Source organism: Pelophylax lessonae (assembly GCF_965119305.1).
Source record: "Pelophylax lessonae genome assembly, contig: HAP1_SCAFFOLD_603, whole genome shotgun sequence".
Classification (NCBI taxonomy): domain Eukaryota; kingdom Metazoa; phylum Chordata; class Amphibia; order Anura; family Ranidae; genus Pelophylax; species Pelophylax lessonae.
The window spans coordinates 17,501-32,594 of NW_028119742.1; the positions used below are offsets into that span (position 1 = coordinate 17,501).

Consider the following 15,094-nt stretch of genomic DNA (forward strand, 5'->3'; position numbering starts at 1 on the left):
GCATCACATACTATCACATTATGTGAAACATACCTGAAAACGAAGCCTATCGTCGCTGGAGGCTGCTTTCATCTTCCCCTGTCTTGCTTTCGGGTTCACAAAGACTGGCCGGAGCCACGGTGATGGCACCCAAAAGCAACCTACCCATGTTGAGGGCAAGCAGCCTAGTATGATTCAGGAGGGGGGTTCTTGCTCCATTTCTCCCCCCCCCCCCCCCAATGCCTGGTATGGATTTTGGGGGGGAACCCACACCAAAGTTCTAATCATAGAGTTCCCCTTAAACCACTTAAATACAGGGCACTTTCACCCCCTGCCTAGACCAATTTTCAGCTTTCAGTACTTATTGGCATCTATGGGAAATCTTGGCCAGCTTGGCATGGCACTGCTCATGAACAGGGACAGGGACACAAAACTTGCGAAGCACTGAGAGGGGACCCAGAACTACAACATATCTATACATTATAAAAGTGGGGTATGCCTGTGCACTACACTGACTGCACTAAAGTAACTCAACACACTATCCACTAACTAGCTGCCTACACACTATACACGGCTGCCATGTCAGCAGCAGCCTTATACTTTGTGGGCCGTGGACTTAGCCCCTGAGCCATGATTGGCTAAAGGCACCCTGCCTTTGGCCAATCATGGCTCTGACAGGACAGGTCAGGTGCATGCTTTGGCCAATCGCAAGCACGTAATGCACTGCAATTGCGCAGTGCATTATGGGGCGCTCCACGGTGGGTGAACTTGCCACGAGCACCCTGTGTGTTCGGCGAACACCCGATGTTCGAGTCGAACCTACGTTTGTCTCAAACATCCAGCCCATCCCTAGTGCGGAGTACAAAGACAAGTGTGTCTTCCTACAGTCAAGCATGATGGTGGGAGTGTCATGGTCTGGGGCTGCATGAGTGCTGCTGGCACTGGGGAGCTACAGTTCATTGAGGGAACCATGAATGCCAACATGTACTGTGACATACTGAAGCAGAGCATGATCCCCTCCCTTCAGGGACTGGGCTGCAGGGCAGTATTCCAACATAACGACCCCAAACACACCTCCAAGACTACCACTGCCTTGCTAAAGAAGCTGAGGGTAAAGGTGATGGACTGGCCAAGCATGTCTCCAGACCTAAACCCTATTGAGCATCTGTGGGGCATCCTCAAACAGAAGGTGGAGGAGCGCAAGGTCTCTAACATCCACCAGCTCTGTGATGTCATCATGGAGGAGGGGAAGAGGACTCCAGTGGCAACCTGTGAAGCTCTGGTGAACTCCATGCCCAAGAGGGTTAAGGCAGTGCTGGAAAATAATGGCGGCCACACAAGATTGACACTTTTGGGCACAATTTGGACATTGTCACTTAGGGGTGTGCTCACTTTTGTTGCCAGCGGTTTATACATTAATGGCTGTGTGTTGAGTTATTTGAGAGGACAGCAAATTTACACTGTTATACAAGCTGTACACTCGTGTACATTTCTTTCTTTCATTTCTTCAGTGCTACATGAAAAGATAGAATAAAATATTTACAAAAATGTGAGGGGTGTTCTCATTTTTTTGAGATACTATATCATATAGTAATAACAGATTATTATTTATTTAAATTTAATTATTTAGAGCAAAGGTGTCAAACTCCATTGCATCGCCGGCAGTGCTGGGACAAGGTCATCCAGCGCCCAGGGCAAGGATGCCAAACTGTGCCCCCCCTTTCCTTAGGGTTGGGGTCAAGGTGCCCACCCCCCCATTCCCTACAATAAACCATCGTGCCCAGGGCACCCCTTGTCCCGGCCCTGATCGCCGGCCACATCAGCTATATGGTTGCCCCTCAAGTGGCTGGTTGTACCTGCAAGACTAGATGTCCAGAGCTCTCCACCCCCCTTAAATCGCAATGCACCCCCTGACCTTGTACTGCTGTCAAGAAGAAACTGGGGGGCGGAGACAGGAAGCAGAAAGTGCAGGGTCTGGAGAAGGATCAAAGGAGGGCTGAAGTCTGCTAAATGCTGAGACCAGGGGAAACGGAGAAGAGCCTCTCTGCGGCTGCACAGGGAAGCGCAGGATCTGGCAGAGGCGTTCTGTCTTCCTCTCTGCTGCCAACTGCTAAGACTAGGTGGGGGTGGAGATGAGGGGGGGTGCCCCAGCTGCAAGAGGTGCGAGGGTCACAAGAAATGGCCCCGGCAGACCTTGCGTTTCACACATGTGATTTAGAGCATGCTTTTAGTATATTGAGCAATAGCAGGAATGGAGCACCTTAAAATTGTTATTGGTCCGTATACTAAAAGCGTACGATGCTTCACTACTGAGAAACGTGTTGACCTACTTCTGGATTTGGACCAGCCTGGTTGTAGTATATATTGTAATACACGCTCTGCTTATACATTAGGCTTGCGAATACCAATCCAGTAGAGGGTATTGGATTTTATGAGTCGTTTTTTTACCCCATTTGTTTTATGTATTGTGGATATTTTAATTGTACTGTAAAGTATGAATTTTTATACCTATGATGGTCTTGTGGTGTGCCTATAAGGTCTGCACTTAGGGGCTCGCTTAGGGATTTTCTCCTTATCTTAACCTTCCCCCCCCCCCCCTTTGATCCTCTATATTTGGATGTGGCACTTGGAAAGTTTTTAATTTGATTCATTGATGCGTCTATGGATCTGTAGCCCAGAGTTGCCCAGACTGGTGGAACAGGAAATTCCAATAGAAGAATGTCTCTTGGTGTTGTACACTTCCTGTGGCGTGTCACTTCTCAGAGCGGTGACAACACAGCTCAGGGCTTCAAAATATGGGGCCCAGTACACACCTGCGAGAGGCCGCGGAGTTCACCTATAAATATGTCAGGGAGGTTGGCTATGTGACCCTCCGACAAGCCGTCATTTGTACACCTCACTTGAAAGAAAATGCTCCCTATTGTGTCCCTAATGACCTCACCCTGCTACCTGTGCCACCAGCTGACTAGGGGAAGATATACGGGTGCATCTTATAAATATATATTTTCAGGGGCGTAACTACAGGGGTTGCAGGGGTTGCAATCGCTACCGGGCCCCATGCTCCAGGGGGCCCGGTAGCAAACCAGTGGGTGAACTTCTAGGATCTCAAAGGTCACACTTGCGACCGGGCCCTGGCATTTCACCACTGTGGGGAGGCCCCAAGATTGCAGGAAGGGGGCCCACTGCAGAACTTGTGAAAGGATCCTGATGCGGGACCATAATAAAAGGCCATGCAATGGGATTAAAGAGCCCCGGGCTTGAAGGGAAGGGCCCCGGCCAGGGGTCTGGGGGGCCCTTCATGGTTTCTTGCATCGGGGCCCTGAAGGTTCTAGTTACGCCTCTGTATATTTTATTTTTTCTCTCTCTCTCTCTCGTTCTCTTGTGTTTCTCTGTCTCTCCCTCTCTCGTTCTCTCGTGTTTCTCTGTCTCAAATTAGCTTTATTGGCAGGACCAAATACATTTCAGCATTGCACAATCAGTTGTTTGTGATATGGGGGGGGGGGGGGGTAACGGGTAATATAAAAGGGGAATGGGGTGTGAGTCTATGTAAAGGATTTTTAAGTCCTCGGTTTTTCATCTCTCTCTCTCTCGTGTTTTGCTCTCTCTCTCTCGTGTTTTGCTCTCTCTCTCTCGTGTTTTGCTCTCTCTCTCTCTCTCTCGTGTTTTGCTCTCTCTCTCTCTCGTGTTTTGCACTCTCTCTCTCTCTCGTGTTCTCTGGGTTGATCTCTCTCTCTCTCTCTCGCTCTCGCTCTCTCTCTCTCTCTCTCTCTCTCTCTCGTGTTCTCTGGGTCGCTCTCTCGTGTTCTCTGGGTCGCTCTCTCTCTCGTGTTCTCTGGGTCGCTCTCTCTCTCGTGTTCTCTGGGTCGCTCTCTCTCTCGTGTTCTCTGGGTCGCTCTCTCTCTCTCTCTCTCGTGTTCTCTGGGTCGCTCTCTCTCGTGTTCTCTGGGTCGCTCTCTCTCTCTCTCGTGTTCTCTGGGTCGCTCTCTCTCTCTCTCTCTCGTGTTCTCTGGGTCGCTCTCTCTCTCTCTCGTGTTCTCTGGGTCGCTCTCTCTCTCTCTCGCTCTCTCTCTCGTGTTCTCTGGGTCGCGCTCTCTTGTGTTCTCTCTCTCTCCCCAGTGTTGGGTAGCTCCATTCTGGGTGGGGATGTTGGCTGAGCATCCAGTAAGGCTTGTTCTCACCTGTACAGTGCAGGGCGGGACAGAATCCATTACTGATCTGCTCTGATCTGGACTCATTATTCTCTGTCTGTCTCATCCAAGCTGCACAGCTCCCTCCTCCTCCTCCTCTCCACAGCTTCTCCAAGGTAAGAGCCTGCGGTCTCCAGATCAGACTGGACTCCACTCCTCCAACTCCTCTCCAGCTCTGGGCTCAGGATCTCCTCTCTGCTACAGTAATAACTTTTACTTCTTGTTGTGACTTTGTTGTGTTTATACTTTGCTGGGTGTTGTAGAGTGATAATAATCAGCGGCTTCAGGAAGAGACAAACACTGAAGTGATACATTTTATTTGTAGAGTAGATAAAAAATGAAACTTTTTGTCATGTGACAAAGCAACTTATTTTTTTTCCAGATAATTTTTTTGTTTTCAAACTTTTTTTTTTTTTATTATTTAAATTTTAAATTGAACAAAAAATGTGCAAATACTTAGAAAAGTCAAATTTTTCCCGGCAACGCGTGAGACGGGCGGGTGGGTGCTAATACATGGTTAACCCCTCTGGCCAGTATGGGACTTCTTATTACTGGGAAAGTGACCATACCAACCCCAGGTAATACTTTCTTATGCTCTTCGCTGTTGGGAGACGCAGGGATGGCGGCCGGCTCACTTGGAGGATTTACAAGTTGGAGAATCTCTGTGAGCTGCTGGCCGAGCGCATTTTACGCAGAGGTCACCAACATCTGATCATCATAAGTGATCCTCGAATCGTGCGTCACTGGCGGTTTCCAGCTACCATTCGCGTGCCCTTTGATGAAATGGGTTTGATTTATTAATTTGTGAGTGCAGAATCTGGTGCAGCTTTGCATGGGAGCCAATCAGCTTCTAACTTCGGCTTGTTAAATTAAGCTTTGACAAAAAAAAAAAAAAAAAGTGGAAGCTGATTGGTTTCTATGCAGTCCCATGTGTGTGCACAAAATTGCACGGATATGCAACAGTTACCAAAAAAAAAAAAAAAAAAAAAAATATCCAAATCCAAAGAAAGAATACAATATCTTCACTCTTTTTAGTGTATTTTTATTTATTTATTTCATTATTGTTGCATGATTTTGTTTGATGGGTATTATCACATCATATATATATTTTTTTACTTCATATGGTTGCATGATTTTTTATTTATTTTTTTCTTTTAAAGGTATCATCACACCTATATATATATATATATATATATATATATATATATATATATATATATATATATATATATATATATATATATATATATATATACATACATACATACATACATACATACATACATACATACATACATACATACATACATACATACATACATACATACACATATAAAAATCTTATATATATATATATATATATATATATATATATATATAAATATAATATCTATCCATCTATCTATATATAAAAAAAACAATTATGCAGCAATACCTTGAATAAAATAAATAAAAAAATTAAGTGATAATACCTTGGGGAAAAAAAAAATTATATATATATATATATATATATATATATATATATATATATATATATTTTATTTATTTTTTTCCCCCCAAGGTATTATCACTTAATTCTTTAATTTATTCAAGGTATTGCTGCATAATTGTTATATATATATATATATATATATATATATATATATATATATATATATATATATATATATTACATACATACATACATACATACATACATACATACATACATACATACACAAAAATCTTTTATATATATATATATATATATATATATATATATATATATATATATATATATATATATTTGTGTGTATGTATGTGTGTGTGTATAACAATTATGCAGCAATACCTTGAATAAATTAAAGAATTAAGTGATAATACCTTGGGGGAAAAAAATAAAAAAAAAATATATATATATTTTTTTTTTTTTCCCCCAAGGTATTATCACTTAATTCTTTAATTTATTCAAGGTATTGCTGCATAATTGTTTTTTTTATATATAGATGGATGGATAGATATAAAAATCTTATATATGTGTGTATGTATGTATGTATGTGTAATATATATATATATATATATATATATATATATATATATATATATATATATTGGTGTGATGATACCTTTAAAAGAAAAAAATAAATAAAAAATCATGCAACCATTTGGATATTTTTTTTTTTTACTTCCTATGGTTGCATGATTTTTTATTTATTTTTTTTCTTTCAAGGTATCGTCACACCATTTATATATATATGTATGTATGTATGTGTATATATATATGTATGTATGTATGTATGTTTGTGTGTATGTATAAAAGATTTTTATATAAAAAAAATTTTCAGTGCACCCCTCCACCTACTAACATACAGCTGCTCATGGCTTTACACATGCCACAGTTGCAATGCTATGCTTCACAGCTGCAACAAAACTTAGAGCATGTTGATTTTTGATGGGTGCTGCCACCGCCAAATGTGATTTAATGCTGTTCAATGGGGCCACCCTGCAATCCTGTGCAGCGCGCTAGTTCAACAATTATCAGGTTAAAACAGGTAGCAAGGAGGCAACATCCAGTGCTGGTACAAGGTAATCGAGAGCCCAAAGATGCCAAACTGCCCAGCCTTGTAACAGAAGGAAGGCACCCCCATCCCTAAGGTAAACCATTGCGCCCAGGGCAGACGTCCCTTCTGCCCACCACTTGTCCCGGCCCTGACAACATCATATGGCCTCCTCACCACCTGACAAACACTGTGGATTGCTTTTTAGAATAGCGTCAGTCACTGCCATACATGTGAACAAGCCCTGAGGGACTTCATTAAAAGGCGGTGAAGCTGTCATCCAACAAACTCGTGCTGCAGCTGAATCTTCCTGATGCATACTTTTTCAATGACTGTGATTGATTCACCACCAGTGAATGTTTGTTTGGCCACTTTTACTGCTTGATAATTTAAGATGATTGTTCAGGTTTTTCCAGCTTTTTAATGTTGCAAACTTTAGGACACAGGGGCATTGTTTTCCTGCATGTTGCATGCATTTGCCATATGCCTCCGTGGTGCAGTGTGGATGACCGTTCCGGGGCTGCGTTTTGACTTGCATTGTGTTTCTCTAAGGGCCGTTTCACCGCCAGAATCGCAAAGGAACGTGCGTGATGCATGCGGTGCGACTTGAGCCTATTAAATTTAAATGGGCTGGACCGCACTGCTTTAGGACAATCGCACTGCAACCAGATACTTACGTGCTGTGCAATCTGGTGAAACTGCGTTTATGACCTGCGTTCGGTGTGTCGTTCACTTGGGAGACCCACTGCAGATTGCAACTGCGGTGTGTTTGCAATGCAGTGTGGGAAAAGCTTTGATGTGTGTGGGAGGAATAGTACCCCGGCATTGGTGTCGGTGGAAGGAAGGCATAGTACCCCAGCATTGGTGTCGGTGGGAAGAATTGATTCCCAGCATTGGTGTCGGTGAGAGGAATTGGTTCCCAGCATTGGTGTCGGTGGGAAGGATTGATTCCCAGCATTGGTGTCGGTGGGAAGGATTGATTCCCAGCATTGGTGTCGGTGGGAGGATTAGTGCCCCATCATTGGTGTCATTGGGAAGAATAGTGCCCCAGCATTGATGTCGGTGGTAGGAATAGTGCCCCAACATTGGGTGTCGGTGGGAGGAATAGTGCCCCATCATTGGTGTCAGTGGGAGGAATAGTGCCCCATCATTGTTGGTGTCATTGGGAAGAATAGTGCCCCAACATTGGGTGTCGGTGGTAGTGGTAGGACTAGTGCCCCATCATTGGTGTCAGTGGGAGGAATAGTGCCCCATCATTGGTGTCAGTGGGAGGAATAGTGCCCCATCATTGGTGTCAGTGGGAGGAATAGTGCCCCATCATTGGTGTCAGTGGGAGAAATAGTGCCCCATCATTGGTGTTAGTGGGAGGAATAGTGCCCCATCATTGGTGTCGGTGGGAGGAATAGTGCCCCAACATTGGCGTCAGTGTAAGGAAGGATGCCTTAATGGTGTTGATAGTGAGAGAAATAGTGCCCCAAGGCCAAGATAAAGGCAAGCAAAGGGTTGCCCTTTGGCGACAACTGGCCCAGACCAGGCGTGCTCAACCTGAGGCCCTTCAGCTGTTGCAAAACTACAAGTTCCATGAAGCAATGCAAGGCTGACAGTTACAAGCATGGCAGAGGCATGTTGGGACTCATAGTTTCTTTACAGTTAGAGGGCCACAGGTTGAGCACAAAAGGCCTAGACTATTACTAATGCCTCCCCATAACTGGGCCATTGGCTTAGGTATAAACATGCACTGTTGGCTGAAACTGTTACAGAACCATTGTACGTTTCCATTCTCTAGTTATATATGAGACTATTGTGACAGTGCTGGGTCCTGCCACTGTGGGAAAAGAGGTAGACCGCAATGCATAAATGGGCTCTTGAATGTCTGTTTTGAGTGGAGAAAATAGATTTTCAGTTTTTTGTGGATTTTGTAGCTCCCACATTGGATGGATTCTGGAGTTTGGAGGCTTCAAAGAGCTTTGGGAGTAAATAAACCTCTGGGCTCCAGAACCCATTGTGTTAAATTATCAAAAAAAACCCGGAGAAAACTTGAAAAGCCGACTTTACCTGTTCAAAGCAGACATTCTGGAGCCCCTTGACGTGCATCTTTGAGAACCTTGCAAGCCCTTTCCCTCTTTTTCACAGTGGCCGGGTCCAGCACTGTCCCACTATGTTCTTTGGGACCTCATTCCATACGGCTAGGAAAAATCACACACAAACAAAATGCAAATGGTTGAAGGAACTTATTCCTACTGTGTATTTCATCGTTGCCTTATCTAAAGATTTCAGAATAGACGCGTAAAAATGGTTCATTTGACAGAAGCCAACTGAGAAATGAATATCTCAACCGATTTTTTTTTTTTTTTTTTTTTCCCCCTGTAGTCTGTGGCGAGGATCACTCTACTAAAACAATTCTGATTAGACAAATGAACTGGAAAATTGTACATTTAAGACGTTTTGTTCTTGCATGTATGTGCAGCTTTCTGCCAAGGGTGAGATCTTCCATTGAATTATTTAGTTTTGAGTTTCGGAGGTGTGATTATCTCGTGTTTCTACACGCTGCGTCTTGTTAATTTTGCAGAGTTTTGTTTTTTTTTGTTTTTTTTTTTTTCGTCCCTGAGAAAACTCTAAAATTGTCTTCTGTTTAGGGAGTTGGCATTGAACTGATAACTTGATGTTTTAGGGAGTTGGGTTAGTTGGGGTCAGGTTAGTTGGAGAGTTGGAACTGAATTTAATCAAGGTTTAGGAAGTTGGGAGAGTTGGCATTTATATTAACAAATCAATGTTAAAGAAGTTTTGGTAGCTGGCATGTTGGCAATGAAGTGAATAACTGATGTTAATAGAGTTGGGTTAGTTTGGGGGTAGCACTGAATTGATAAATTTTATGCTTAGGAAGTTGGGTTAGTTGAGGAGTTGGCCTTGAAAAAAATGTATGTTTAAGGAGTTGTTTTTTTTTTTTTTTGACAAATCAGTGTTTTGCAGAGTTGGGTAGTTGGCATTGAATTGATGAATGTTTAGGAAGCTGGGTTATTTGAGGGATTGGCATTGAATTGATAAATCTATGTTTAGGGAGTTGGGTTAGTTGGAGAATTGGCATTATATTGACAAATCAGTGTTGGGGGTTAGCTAGGTTGGGGGTAGCTAGATTGTTGGCATTGGATTGATAATCAATGTTTGAGTTGGGTTGTTTGGGGAATTAGTGTTGAAATAAATATTTCTCTTTCGTTCATTGCTGGGCACAGCTCCTGATCTTCTTAACCATTGGGTTTTACTGCCCCCAACAGGAGTAGGACACTAGGCGGAAAAAGAGTCTGGCTACGCATATGAGCAGTCCCAGGGGGTATACTTCTTCTCTCTGCTATAGGTACCCAGTTTTTTTTTTTTCTGCCTAGACCTAGTTCCTTGTTGGAATCTCTGGTCCTGGCAATTTTTTCTTTTAGATAGATTTTTTATTTTTTTTCTCCTGTTTTTTTCCTGTGAGATATACAATCAACTGCCGGACTGGGCAACGGGCTGGCTAATTTAGATTCAGTGGTCACCCCAGTTTGGCCAGCGAGTGCACGCAGACCTCAGCTCCGCGCTAGGTCGGCCGCAATATATTTCCAACGGACGGGGGCTGGCCTTGCGAGGTTGCATACGACCAAGTTTTGGCCCAAGTCGCAGCATTCCTCCTGGCCGACAGCCCACCATGCCGATGGATAGGAGGTTCTGTCTGGAGTGGTGCCCACCTGGTTACTGGTATGGTGACTGTCCCCTCTCTCTCCCTGGAGGGTTTTGGGGTGTACGTGGGCCCCTTCCTGTTAGGCACCCCCCCTCACCGGTCTCGTGGTCCCTTTAGGGCCACATCGCCCTTACCCCCCCCCCCCCTTGCCTGGTGGCTGCAGGTGCCTGTTTCTGCTGGGTGGGGAGTCTGGTGGGGTTCTCTTCCTTCTCTGCTGAGGATCGATTAGGCGCTCTGTTACTGGTGACTTAGTGGTGCTGCCGGAGCTGTGGGGGTTGTCCGTTAGTGTTTTTACACCTTTTCTTGTGGTCCCCCTGTTGACTTATGGAGTCTTTGGAGCACATTTCCCCACCTGATCCCCTCTCAGAGGCTACGGTCCCTTTGACACTCACAAGCCATCCAGAGCAGCAAAGGTGTTTCCTTTCCCCGCCTATTTTGACAGAAATGTTGCTAAAGAGTGGGAACAGCCAAAACGTCCTCTTGTGGTCCCTAAGCGATTTGCTATGCAGTACCCCTATGAGGAGTCCCTTCTTAAAAAGCGGACTGTTCCACCGGTGGTGGACCCTTCGGTCTCCCGATTGAACAAAGCCACCATGATTCCAGTTGAAGAGTCCCTGGCCTTTAAAGACCTGGCTGACAGGAAGGCAGAGGCTGTGGCCCGCAAAATGTACACCCTGGCTGGTTCAGCACTGAGGCCGGTATTTACCATTGCACTGGTGTCGCTAACTCTGACCGAGTGGGCTAAGCTTTTACGCTGTGACCCCCTGCCTTTGCTGAGCTGGCGGACCAGTTTGTCCAGGGGCTGCAGTTTATCTGTGATGCCTCTTTGGATGCGGCTCCCCTAGTCGCTAGGCTCTCTGTTCAGAAGTGGTCCTTCGGCATATTTTTGGGCTCGAATGCTGGTCTGGGGACAAGACTTCTAAGAAGGCCTTGACTGATCTTCAAGGAGATCGCCTGTTTGGAGCTATCTTGGATGACATCATTAAGGGTCTTACAGGGGGGGAAGAGTACCTTTTTTCTTCCACAGGCTACTAAGGGCAAGGACCCTCGTCGCAGACGTTGGCCATCCTTCTCGGCTCATAAGTTTTTTTTTTTGTTTTTTTTTTTTGTTTTTTTTTTTTTTGTTTTTTTTTTGTTTTTTTTTTGTTTTTTTTTTTGTCCCTCAGGTGCGACTGAAAAGGGATCAAAGCTGTCCAGGGCCTCCTCTGATGGATCTAAGCAAACTTGTTCTGGCAAATCGAGAGCTGGCTTATCCAGGCCCGCGGACAAGGCTCCTTCGGCATGAAGTGAGGAGAGAGTGGGTTATGGAGATGTGGAGGGGGGTTGGGGATATGAGCAGGATGGGGTAGATGAGGAGGTGATATGGAGAGAAGAGGAAGAGTGGAGGGGGGGGGGCTATGGAGAGGAAGAGGAGGGGGCTATTGATTTGAGGAGGAGTTATTTAGATGAGGACAGGACCAGGACAAGGGGTGAGCAGAAGGGATGGCTGCCCTGGGTGCAATGGTTTATTGCAGGGATTGGGGGGCCCTAACCCTAAGGGAAGTGGGAGCGGCGCACTTTGGCAACTTTGCCTTGGGCGCTCGATGGCCTTGTCCTGACACTGGATGGGAAAGTGGTCATGGAAATGAGGAAGGGGGAGGAGAAATGGGGAGGTGCGATTATGGTGACGAGGAAGAAGAAATGGGGGGGGGGGGGGGTTGGAGGATGGGGGTATGGAGGAGAGGAGGATGGGATAGATGAGGAAGAGGTGGGGGTTGGGGAGGAGAGGAGGATGGGGTAGATGGGGAGAAGGTGATATGGAGATGGGGCATGAGATGAGGACGGGGAGTCGCTGAGCAGAAGACAATGGACTTATGGAGATGAGGAGGGAGGGCTTATGGAGAAGATGGGGGGGGGGGGGGGCTATGGAGATTAGGTGGGGTTAGAGAGATGGGGAAGTAGTCCTGGAAATGAGGAGGTATGGTTTATAGAGATGAGGAAGATTAATTGTGGGAAGGGGGAGGGCTACGAAGAGGAAGATGGGGCCAAGGAGGAGATGGCGTATGCATATGAGTAGGGGATGAGAGGGCTCAGGATTTTTTTTTGTACTCCCATCAGAAATGAAGTAGGGAGGGCTGACACCACCTGTATAAGAATTGTTGGCTGTGTTGTCATGTCAGAGAAGACTACTCTCAGTACACCATATTCCTGGAACATCAGCAGGTATTTCTCTGTACTTGTAAAAGGATGTGAATAGCCTCAAAGTCAAAGACAAGGAAGTACCACATAAGCAGCGCTTAAATGAGTGCATACATAAACCATATGTGCAAAATACAGCAATCAAGTGAGATAGATGTCCTAGTAATCAATACAAAAGTCCATCTTGACCAATCGGAAAGGGGATGACCCGTCACCATGAAGTGAAAAGATAATGGATGGCAAACTTCCACCACACCGCGTGACCCCTTAGGCAGTCAACACTCACCGAATGCCTGAAACAACTGAGCCTTCAGAGTACCAATATAAATCCCGGATCACTCCTCAGGATAATCAACACTGGCAGGTGAATCTCTCTCAGGAAAGCTCACAGAAGACTGGAACACTCAGAACGGCATCACATGTGTATGAAAGGGAAAACTCATAGGGCAGTAGTTCTAAAACTTTATTGTAAAAAAAACCCAAGCCCCGTCCCCCTCACATAAAACTCACATGTAAATAGTAAAAATCAGGCATATAAACGAGAGGAGATGGCCAGAAGGTTCAGCGACCGATGGCTCACCAGTATCATACCGTCCCCAGGGTACCGGATCAAGACACCGCCGCTGCTCCCCAGACAGTCCTACTTTCACGTTCGCCTATCTCCGCTCCGCCGTGTTCCCGACACTTGGTAGCACTCGTCAGCGTTCGGCGATTTCCGCCAACAGCTCGCCGACAGCACGTAGTGGTTGGGGTGGTAGCGTGCTCACGCCCTTATTTATTAAAGCAGCTGCTAGACACTGCTATTTACTGTATTATACAGTTTAGCAAGTTCACATCCCCCTACCAGCGCAGGGTGATAGAGAAATTGGGCTTAGGTTTATATTCTCTGTCTTTATGTTTTGCAATTTCTCTGTACTTGCAGTGTGTTTTAAAGGGATAAAACATGGGGAAATGTGTGTATGTATGTATATATATATATCCTATTTATTTAGACATGCAGTGTAAGTACCTTGGTGATGCATGCTGAGTGCTCCTTTTTTTAAATGATCCAAAACAAACAGCTCTGAATTAACTGCAGGTCGATAAGTCAGTAACAATGAATTGCTGGTCGGGTTGTACGCCGTCCTTATGGTTTGTTGGTTTTCTGATAAATTTTTCTAGACAAAGCATTTGCTGAGTGTATTGTGCAATGGCGGTACGTTGTGTTTTTTTTTTTTTTTTTTTTTTTGTACACTATGCACTTTTATTTTATACGGCTTTGTATTCTAATGACGGCTCTGGTGTGATTTGCTGTCTGCGCTCCGGTCTCTACGAAAATGTGTTGACCGCCTTTTGTTGAGCTGACCTTCTGAAAATACTAATGGGGCCTGGCTGTCATGGTTATCCAGAGGCTTCAATCTGTTCAGTTTGTGATCCTGAACACGAAGGTAGATCAGGAGTTTTGACTTCGCTTGCGGACCGAGTCAGTATTGAGGTTGCAGAAAGCCAGGCATGTTGCATTTTCAGAAGGAGCCCATCAATGGCAGCCCTTGTATGTTATCCTCCGAGAGCAATAGGCATCTTCTCATGGAATTACTGGGTGCCTGGTGTGACTGTGTGGTCCATACATTGGCAGATTGTTGTAGGCAGGGGCAGACCCCCAGGGGGCAAGTACAAACCAGAGGCCCATGGGGCAGTGACTCGGCCCCCCTCCAACTCTCCCAATCCTCCTCCTGACCCCCCCATTCCAAGCTGAAGCCCTGCTCCAAATACTCTACTTATGGCTGAATTCGGGTTCCTGACCTGGACAGCAGGAGGCAAGTGGGGGGGAGCTGGGACAACTCATCTGAGGGTTGGCTGGGGCAGAAGAGTCTCCAGTGGGGTATGGAACCGGCCTCTGCTCAGACACAGTTTACACCATCCATGCTGGGGGGGGGGGGGGGGCTGCGCTCTGTCCACACTTTTTACTTCTCTTCACCAGGAATCCCTTAGGCATGTCTGTGGCAGAAGCAGTGCAGTCTTCTTAAGGGGCATCAGAGCGGCCCAGGGGGCAATTGCCCCCCTGGCCCAGTCCTCCCCTGGTTGTAGGACTTGTTGAGGGGGTTGTAGGACCAGAGTTCTTATCAGATATTTATGGATTTGTAAACTGTCAGGTTGTTTAGACATGTAACCTTGTGTTCTAAAAATATTTCTTTGTTCGGAGTCTGGTGTGGCCCTAAAAAGTGAGGGCAGATCTCTGGCCTTTATCCAGCTGCAAAATACATTGTCAAGAACTTGTTCTTTCTCTCGTGCCAGAATCCTCCTCCCCCAAACCTGTCTAACAGGCAATATAATGGCTGAAGGTGGCCCTGCTGGGCGAGATGGGCCCTGTTGAATGAAAAGGGGCCCTGAGGGCTAAACCTGAATCCCTTACTGCACCTTGGTGGGGGGAGGGGCACACTTGTCCCATGTCACTGTATTCACCTCCTCTCTAAGCCCCAGGTTCACATTAGTGCGATCACGGAGATCGCATGTAATTCGCAGCG

At 45.4% G+C, this 15,094-nt stretch overlaps 1 protein-coding gene across 1 annotated transcript in view; it reads left to right on the forward strand.

The window, feature by feature from the left end:
- Nucleotides 1-4,304: 4,304 nt before the first annotated feature.
- Nucleotides 4,305-15,094, forward strand: part of LOC309544002 (FXYD domain-containing ion transport regulator 3-like) — a 54,191-nt gene continuing 43,401 nt past the window's right edge. The window contains exon 1 of the mRNA XM_082276402.1: nucleotides 4,305-4,369. The gene's annotated coding sequence lies outside the window, so the exon portion shown is untranslated. The remainder of the gene's footprint in view (nucleotides 4,370-15,094) is intronic.